The sequence below is a fragment of the Babylonia areolata genome, chromosome 27 (genome assembly GCF_041734735.1).
Source record: "Babylonia areolata isolate BAREFJ2019XMU chromosome 27, ASM4173473v1, whole genome shotgun sequence".
NCBI lineage: Eukaryota > Metazoa > Mollusca > Gastropoda > Neogastropoda > Buccinidae > Babylonia > Babylonia areolata.
In genome coordinates this window covers 34,858,507-34,868,506 of record NC_134902.1, presented here as the reverse complement: position 1 = coordinate 34,868,506, position 10,000 = coordinate 34,858,507, and the positions used below count along the sequence as shown (strand labels likewise).

At 51.3% G+C, this 10,000-nt stretch overlaps 1 protein-coding gene across 4 annotated transcripts in view; it reads right to left on the bottom strand.

Moving 5' to 3' along the window:
* The window catches only part of LOC143301183 (troponin I 2-like), a 184,229-nt gene extending 182,929 nt beyond the window's left edge, over positions 1 to 1,300 (bottom strand). For 3 of the 4 annotated variants that reach the window (XM_076615284.1, XM_076615285.1, XM_076615286.1), the window contains exon 1: positions 1,148 to 1,299. The gene's annotated coding sequence lies outside the window, so the exon portion shown is untranslated. Of the gene's footprint in view, positions 1 to 1,147 lie in introns of all 4 variants that reach the window. The other variant, XM_076615282.1, reaches the window with a different exon arrangement.
* Positions 1,301 to 10,000: the final 8,700 nt, after the last annotated feature.

Here is a 10,000-nt window from a genome sequence, read left to right as displayed (position 1 = left end):
GGTCATTCCACGTAACATTTGAATCACTTGAGTATCCTCCAGAAACCGAAACTAGAGCATCTGGGGAGGAGGGGGGTGGAGGGGTGGGGGCGTGGGGGGCACAGAAGGGGAGGGGGGGAGGCATCCCGGATCATTATCATTATCATCATCGTCATGATCGTCATCGTCTCATCATCGTTACAAGATTATCATGTCATCACCACCCCAGCTACCACCACCACCACCACCACCACCACCATCATCATCATCATCACGGCAGCAAACAGCAAAGCAGCACTAAGTACTACCACGGCACAGCTTGACCTGTCATCTTGCCATCACAGTACCCATCATCATCGTCATCGTCATCGTCATCATCACACCATAAATCACCTCTGCCAGAAAGCGGGGAAGCAAAGAGACTTGCATGCAGAGAGTCAGTGATGCTATCAGGGAGTTACCAACATATCCCGACACGCCCGGTGTCTGTGCGATGCCATTGTTCTGATATCATGTCAACCCCACACACCCCCTCCTCCTCTCCGTCACCCCCCCTCCACCCCCCCCACCCCACCCCCCCACACACACACCCCGCCTTCGCACCCCCTCCCCCGTCCACACCCCTCCTTTATCCCGAGCCGGCTAACGACTTTCCCACCCAGCCGTGCAAACCTGATTGGGTACAGTCAGCTATCGGGTGACGGCAATGATGACAAGTGCCAACCACCCCCTCACACAAAAATCCCTGTCATCTCACTGATATCGGACTTTCTGGAAGCAAAGCAAGTACGGAAGGAGAAGAAGAAGAGGAGGAGGAGGAGGAGGAGGAGGAATGCAGACAGACATGTGGGGGAAAACAAGGGAATGATAAGTTGGGCACGGGCCGGGCTTCGGGGCCACGACCGTTCAGCGACTGACAAGGAATCCTGCACAGGTATATAAACATTTCTTCCACAAACCGGCTCCCTGTACTTGAAAAGCCGGGATTGTTCCAGACTTTGTTAGTTTCTCTTTCAGTTGTTTTTTTTTTTTTCTGTACCGGCACCGAAAGTAGGTCAGCCGAGCGAGAATGTAACTGCTTGAGTTTCACGTGCAACACAAGACTTGAGAGAGACTGGGGGAGTGTAGCAGGGAAGGTTGGAACAGCAAGCAGTGGTGGTGGACTCACCTGCAGAAAGTAGCGGAGAAAAATGACCCCTCGGACACAGCGCTGCACAAGGCCAGAAGAAGTGGAAAAACTGAACGCCGGATACACGTTGTGTCAATGCCTCTCTCTCTCTCTGCTGCTGCTGCTCAGTTGCCAAAAGAGGGGGGGGCGGGGCTCAGGTCACGTGAGCACAGCCACACGTCACTTACAGGAGAGAGAGAGAGAGAGAGAGAGGGAGGGAGGGAGGAAGGGAGAGAGAGAGAGCAATCTGGTGCTCTCCTCCTTACATAAGAAAAGTGTCGAGGGAGAGAAGCTGGGGTGAAGAGAGAGAGAGAGAGAGAGTGTGTGTGTGTGTGTGTGAGGAGGAGGAGGAGGAGGAGGGGGGGGGGAGAGGGTTGAAGACCAGAAGATGCTTCTTCTTGCATGCGCTGGCACATACAGTGGAGGCTGGGTAGAGAAGGTAGGACAGGATAGAATAGGATAGGATGCATTCCTTCAGCGTCCTGCGGATAACAGCTTTCTGTTGCTGCACCAGAGATGTGCTGGTGTGGAAGGGGGGGGGGGGGGGGGGGAGGGGGAAGGGGGGGAGGATGGAGGTGTTGTGTATGTGGGGTAGGGGTTGGGGGGGGGGAGGAAGGAGAAGAGGAGAGAGGGGGGCGAGGCCATGGGTGGGTGGGGGGGGGGGAGGGTAAGTGCCTGTCAGAGAGTGAACGATGATACACTGCCAGTCAGTGACTGCTACGCCAAGCCTTACTTCTTCTGCCTGTGGGCACTTTACTTACCAAAACAGGGGAGGCAGAATCGTCACCGCGTGAACGGTGGTATGGTGGCGGTGCTGGTGGTGGTGGTGGTGGCGGTGCTGGTGGTGGAAAAAGAGTCCAGCCATCCAGATCTGCAGGGTTATTTTGGTCTGTGCAGCCAGTCAGCCAGCCAGTCAACACAGTTAACAGCATTAGCAGAGTTCACCTGTTTTCTTGGCGACGTCTCCATGCTCTGCTATCAAGGAGTCGCCGTGCCACACACAGTAGGTAAAGCAGTGGGCTTCTCGATCCAGTGTCGGCGCAATAACCGAGTGGTTTAATTAAAGCGTTGGACTTTCTATCTGAGGGTCCCGGGTTCGAATCTCGGTAATTGCGCCTGGTGGGTAAAAAGGTGGAGATTTTTCCGTTCTCCCAGGTCAACATAATTATGTGTAGACCTGCTAGTGCCTGGACCCTCAGTACGTGTGTACACGCAAGCAGAAGATCAAATACGCACGTTAAAGATCCTGTAATCCATTTCAGCGTTTGGTGGGTTATTGAAAAAAAAAGAGCATTCCCAGCATGCACATCCCCGAAAATGGAGTATGGCTGCCTACATGGCGGGAGTTGCAGCCCACGAACGATGACGAAGAAGAGCCAGTGCCCACTGTCCATCCATGTAATTATGGCGGGCAACCATGTGTCCATCAGGGGTGGTATTCAAGACAGCATCGTACTTCCGGGTAAAGGTGTACCCGCGGGTAAGTCTACATGAGGCAAGGCCCCGTTTGCAGCCTGAACCTCATGTTGATTTACCCACATGTACACCTTCTCCAGCACTGAGGTTCGATGTCTCTTGAATACCACCCCTGATCGATGCTGCGTTATCCTCAGTTATACATGTATTGAATATGACTATGTTACGGGTGTATCTGTGTGTGTCTACAATTGTATTTGTATTTCTTTTTATCACAACAGATTTCTCTGTGTGAAATTCGGGCTGCTCTCCCCAGGGAGAGCGCGTCGCTATACTACAGCGCCACCCATTTTTTTTTTGTGCATTTTTTCCTGCGTGCAGTTTTATTTGTTTTTCCTATCGAAGTGGATTTTTCCAGGAACAACCCTTTTGTTGCCGTGGGTTCTTTTACGTGCGCTAAGTGCATGCTGCACACGGGACCTCGGTTTATCGTCTCATCCGAATGACTAGCGTCCAGACCACCACTCAAGGTCTAGTGGAGGGGGAGAAAATATCGGCGGCTGAGTCGCGTGATTCGAACCAGCGCGCTCAGATTCTCTCTCGCTTCCTAGGCGGACGCGTTACCTCTAGGCCACCACTCCACTAACAATAATACTCCAAGGAACAGTAAGAGATGGGAAAGTTGAGGGTGAGACAGGAAAAAAAACACCCCAAAACCCCAACAACCCAACCACAACCCATGACCAGTAACATCGCAGATTAGACAGGAAATCCAGGCTTTGACACCCAGCTGACAGACCTCGAAGGATCCGTTGAACAGTTCTTCTGTGTGGCATAACCGATGACTGTTCACAGAATTAAGGGAGAAGAAGGAGGAGGAGGAAGAGGAGGAGAAGAAGAAGGAGGAGGAGGAGAAGAAGAAGAAAAAGAAGAAGAAGAAGGAGGAGGAGAAGAAGAAGGAGGAGGAGGAGGAGAAGAAGAAGATGAGGTAGGAGGAGGAGGAGGGGAGAAGAAGAAGAAGGAGGAGGAGGAGGAGGAGGAGAAGAAGAAGAAGAAGAAGAAGAAGAAGGATGAGTAGGAGGAGGAGGAGAAGAAGAAGCAGAAGAAGAAGGAGGAGGAGGAGAAGAAGGAGAAGAAGAAGAAGAAGAAGGAGGAGGAGGAGAAGAAGGAGAAGAAGAAGAAGAAGAAGGAGGAGGAGGAGGAGAAGAAGAAGGAGGAGGAGGAGAAGAAGAAGAAGAAGGAGGAGGAGAAGGAGGAAGAGGAGGAGGAAGAGGAGGAGAAGAACTCGAGAAGAAGAAGAAGAAGAATAAGAAAAAGAACCATACATCTATTTCTCATCAAACACCACCAAACTCTTTAGTCTCATGATTTCTGTCAAGTACGCACAAATGGCAAAGAGGATTACTTCAACACGGGAGTTTAGTCAACGCAGAATGATTTCTCTCAGAGGTTGTCTACCGATTGTATCCATGGGTATGAAGAAAAGGCATCGACACTGTAAGGCGGCTTGCAAAAAGATCACGATTGAAAGAAAGACTGTCAAGCAGAAAGAGAGAGAGAGAGACAGAGAGAGAGAGAGAGAGAGAGAGAGACAGACAGACAGACAGACAACAAACACACACACACACACACACACACATAGATACGCTTCATACATTATTTATTGACATTGGCCTATCTACAGCCCTTATGTCAAGGGGACATAATTCTCAATTGCAGCGTCGTGTATTGAACGAAAAAAAACCCCCCAAAAACACACACAAAAAACCAAACTATGAACAGTAAATAAAACAATTCTTGTCAATAAGCTTTTCTAGAACAAGGTGAATTAATTGTTTATAGATGCATGTGCCCAATACAAGCACACATACATCATCTTCAACCACACTCTGTCATCTCTATCATCAACCTCTACTATTTAGAGAGAGAGAGAGAGAGAGAGACTGAAGTATCGTTCGTTTATTTATTTATAGTCTGTTCATCTAAGATGATGATCTTTAGACACTGAAGTAGACAGACAAACACGTATACTCCATGGGAGACCGACAATGATACAAGCATACAAACACATGACAAGTACTCTGAGAAGTGAGAAGAAAGGATGAAAGAAAATATGAAAGAACACACACACGCACACACATGATGAAGTTAAAAAGAAGAAACGAAAAGAAGAAAAAGAAAAAAAAAGAACGACCGAAGCAGTTTCAGTTTCATCTTCTGAAGGAGGCGTCACTGCGTTCGGACAAATCCATATACGCTACTCCACATCTGCTAGGCAGATGCCTGACAGCAGCATAACCCAACGCGCTCGTCAGGCCTTGAGTGCAGTGTGTGTACCTATCAGAGTGGATTTCATTGTTACATAATTTTGCCACTGAGAAGACAACACTTTTGTTGCCATGGGTTCTTTTTCCAGTGCGCCACCAAGTGCGTGCTGCACACGGGACCTCGGTTTATCGTCTCACCCGAATGATCAGACGCTCAGTGTGGTTTTCCAGGGAGACAGGGTGAGAAGCGGGATTCGAACCCACACCCTCACGGACTCTCTGTATTGGCAGCCGAGCGTCTTAACCATTCTGCCACCTTCCTCCTTATGGCGAACGAAGAAATAGAGAAAGGAAGCCAAGGCAGAAGACAGAAAGGAAGAATAAAAAGACAAGACCCCCCCCCCCCCCCCCCCCAAAAAAAAAAAAAAAAAAAAAAAATCCCGAAGGAGGACGGAATGAAGGAATTTAAAAGGCAGAGTGCCAGTAAAACTTCAGTCTTAGTCTGGTCCCCTGTCTCCTCTCCTATGTCTGCAAGTCTGCTGTGATGTTCTGGGTAACTTAGAGTACAGCACAGTACAGTGCAGTACAGCAAACTACAGCACAGTACAATACAACACAGCTCAGCACAGTGTAAAACCAGTGACAGCAAAGGAAACTCCACCAATCTGGTGGTGCCCGACCTCTTCTTCTCTGTCGGCAAGTCTGCTGTGATGTTCTGGGTAAAAAGGTACGGTACAGTACAGTGCAGTATAGTGCAGTGCAGTACAGCACACTACAGTATAGTGCAGTGCACTACACGGCGCAGTGCGGCAGTACAGTATAGTGCAGTACAGTGTAGTACAGCACACTACAGTGCAGTACATAGCAGTATAGTGCAGTGCAGTACAGCACAGTACAGTATAGTATAGTGCAGTACAGTGTAGTACAACACATTACAGTGCAGTACATAGCAGTATAGTGCAGTGCAGTACAGCACAGAACAGTACAGTATAGTGCAGTACAGTGTAGTACAACACATTACAGCACAGCACAGTACAGTATATTGCAGTACAGTGTAGTACAACACATTACAGCACAGCACGGCACGGCACGGCACGGCACAGTACAGTACAGTATAGCACAGCACAGCACAGTACAGTACAGTATAGCACAGCACAGCACGGCACAGCACAACACAATACAGTACAGCACAGCACAGCACAGCACAATACAGTACAGCACAGCACGGCACAGCACGGCACGGCACGGCACAGCACAGCACGGCACAGCACAGCACGGCACGGCACAGCACGGCACGGCACAGCACAGCACGACACAACACAGCACAGCACAGCACTGTATAGCACAGCACAGCACAATACAGTACAGCACAGCACAGCACTGTATAGCACAGCACAGCACAATACAGTACAGCACAGCACAGCACAGCACAATACAGTACAGCACAGCACAGCACAGCACAATACAGTACAGCACAGCACGGCACAGCACGGCACGGCACGGCACAGCACAGCACGGCACAGCACAGCACGGCACGGCACAGCACGGCACGGCACAGCACAGCACGACACAACACAGCACAGCACAGCACTGTATAGCACAGCACAGCACAATACAGTACAGCACAGCACAGCACTGTATAGCACAGCACAGCACAATACAGTACAGCACAGCACAGCACAGCACAATACAGTACAGCACAGCACGGCACAGCACGGCACGGCACGGCACAGCACAGCACGGCACGGCACAGCACAACACGGCACAGCACAGCACGGCACAGCACGGCACGGCACAGCACAGCACGACACAACACAGCACAGCACAGCACTGTATAGCACAGCACAGCACAATACAGTACAGCACAGCACAGCACTGTATAGCACAGCACAGCACAATACAGTACAGCACAGCACAGCACAGCACAGTCCAATTCAGGAAAGTACAACACAACACAGGACAGAAAAGGACATCACAACACGTCATCACAGTGCTACATTACAGTACAGTACAGCGGCGCAGCACAGTATAACACAGTACAGAACAGAAAAGCACAGCACAGCACAATATGTACCAGTACAGCAAAGCACGGTACAGCCAGGACAGTTCAGTGCAGAACAGAAAAAAGTACAGCACAGCACAGTTACAACACAGTACAGTGCAGTACAGTACAACGCCTGCAGCACAGCACAGCAGAGCGCAGCACAGCACAGCACAGTACTGCAAAGCACAGCATAGTACAATACAGCGCAGCACAGTACAGCGCAATGCAGCACAGGACAGCCTCTCCCCCCTCTCCCCCGCCCCCGTTTTACCCCCCTCCTTCCCCCATAAAAACAACAACAACAACAAACAACAATAACAACAACAACAAAAAACAACACAAAAACAAACAAAACAAAAACAAACAACAAAAACAAAACGGAGAGACATATGGACAGGCGGAAAGACAGGCAGGCAAACAAACAGGTAAACAGGTAAACAGACAGACATACAGACGGACAGCCGAACAAGCAGGCAGGCAGGCAGGCAAACAGACAAATATCGAACAAACAGACGGACAGGCGAACACTGAGACAGACAGGCGAGCTGGACCAACAGGCAGCAGGTACAGACAGACCAACAGGCAGGCACAGACAGACCAACAGGCAGCAGGCACAGACAGACCAACAGGCAGGTACAGACAGACCAACAGGCAGCAGGCACAGACAGCAGGCACAGATAGACCAACAGACAGCAGGCACAGACAGACCAACAGGCAGGCACAGACAGACCAACAGGCAGCAGGCACAGACAGACCAACAGGCAGGTACAGACAGACCAACAGGCAGCAGGTACAGACAGACCAACAGGCAGGTACAGACAGACCAACAGGCAGGCACAGACAGACCAACAGGCAGCAGGCACAGACAGACCAACAGGCAGGTACAGACAGACCAACAGGCAGGCACAGACAGACCAACAGGCAGCAGGCACAGACAGACCAACAGGCAGGTACAGACAGACCAACAGGCAGCAGGCACAGACAGCAGGCACAGATAGACCAACAGACAGCAGGCACAGACAGACCAACAGGCAGGCACAGACAGACCAACAGGCAGCAGGCACAGACAGACCAACAGGCAGGTACAGACAGACCAACAGGCAGGCACAGACAGACCAACAGGCAGGTACAGACAGACCAACAGGCAGCAGGTACAGACAGACCAACAGGCAGGCACAGACAGACCAACAGGCAGCAGGCACAGACAGACCAACAGGCAGGCACAGACAGACCAACAGACAGACAGACCAACAGGCAGGTACAGACAGACCAACAGGCAGCAGGCAGCAGGCACAGACAGACCAACAGGCAGCAGGTACAGAGAGACCAACAGGCAGGCACCAGGTAGTGGCATGCTGTGTGTGTCACAGAGAGAGATAGAGACAGAGACAGAGAGAGAGGATGGAACAGGGCCACAATACAGAGACACAGTGTGTGGTGTGGTGTGGGTGTGCAAGTGTTGGCCGCCTCAGGTATTATAATATTACCAGCGAACCTTGCTCCGTCCACACGTGTTGGGCACATTGCTTCGTGCTGGACTGGACTCTGTGTGTGTGTGTGTGTGTGTGTGTGTGTGTGTGTGGACAGTCCTAGTTCATTGGATACCCCCCTTCACACACACACGAACACACACACACACACACACACACACACACACACACGTTCCCTTTGATTCTCTGTCTTTGTCTGTCTGTCTGTGTCTTTCTCTCCCTCACTCCCCCCTCCCACCTCCATCTCTCTATCACACACACACACACACACACACACACACGCACCATTCCAGACCCCACCCCCACACACACACACCTGTCTGTCATAGCTCATAATCCTCATGCATGTGTGGCATGGTGACAAGAAACAGACTGGCTGGCTGGCTAGATGGGTGGATGGAAAGGAGGGTGGGTGGATGGGTGGGTGGTGGATGTATGGATAGGTGGGTGGGTGGGTTGGTGGATGGGTGGATTGGTGGATGGGTGGGTGGATGGATGGATGGATAGATAGGTGAGTGGGTGGATGGATGTGTGGGTGGGTGGATGGATGGGTGGATGGATGGATGGATGGATAGGTGTGGTGGGTGGGAGGATGGGTGGGTGGGTGGATAGGTGGGTAGATGGATGGATAGGTGACTAGATGGATGGATGGATGGTTGGATAGGTGGATGGGTGGATGATGGATGGATAGGTGGATGGATGGATGGGTGTCTAAATGACTGGACAAAAAAAAAGATTTAGGATAGACAGACCAACAGGCAGGTACAGCCCAACAGGCAGGTACAGACAGACCAACAGGCAGGTACAGACAGACCAACAGGCAGCAGGCACAGACAGACCAACAGGCAGCAGGCACAGACAGACCAACAGACAGCAGGCACAGACAGACCAACAGGCAGGCACAGACAGACCAACAGGCAGCAGGCACAGACAGACCAACAGGCAGGTACAGACAGACCAACAGGCAGCAGGCACAGACAGACCAACAGGCAGGCACCAGGTAGTGATGCAGGCTGGCAGGTAGTGGCATGCTGTGTGTGTCAGAGAGAGAGAGAGAGAGAGAGAGAGAGAGGATGGAACAGGGCCACAATACAGAGACACAGTGTGTGGTGTGGTGTGGGTGTGCAAGTGTTGGCCGCCTCAGGTATTATATTACCAGCGAACCTTGCTCCGTCCACACGTGTTGGGCACATTGCTTCGTGCTGGACTGGGCTCTCTCTCTGTGTGTGTGTGTGTGTGTGTGTGTGTGTGTGTGTGGACAGTCCTAGTTCATTGGATACCCCCCTTCACACACACACACGTTCCCTTTGATTCTCTGTCTTTGTCTGTCTGTCTGTCTGTCTGTCTGTGTCTTTCTCTCCCTCACTCCCCCCCTCCCACCTCCACCTCTCTATCACACACACTCACACACACACACACACATACACACACACATACACCACTCCAGACCCCCCCCCCCCCCCCCCCGCCCCAACCTGTCTGTCATAGCTCATAATCCTGGTGCATGTGTGGCATGGTGACAAGAAACAGACTGGCTGGCTGGCTAGATGGATGGATGGATGGATGGGTGGGTAGGTGGATGGATGGATGGATAGGTGGGTGGGTGGATGTGTGGGTGGATGGATGGATGGATGGA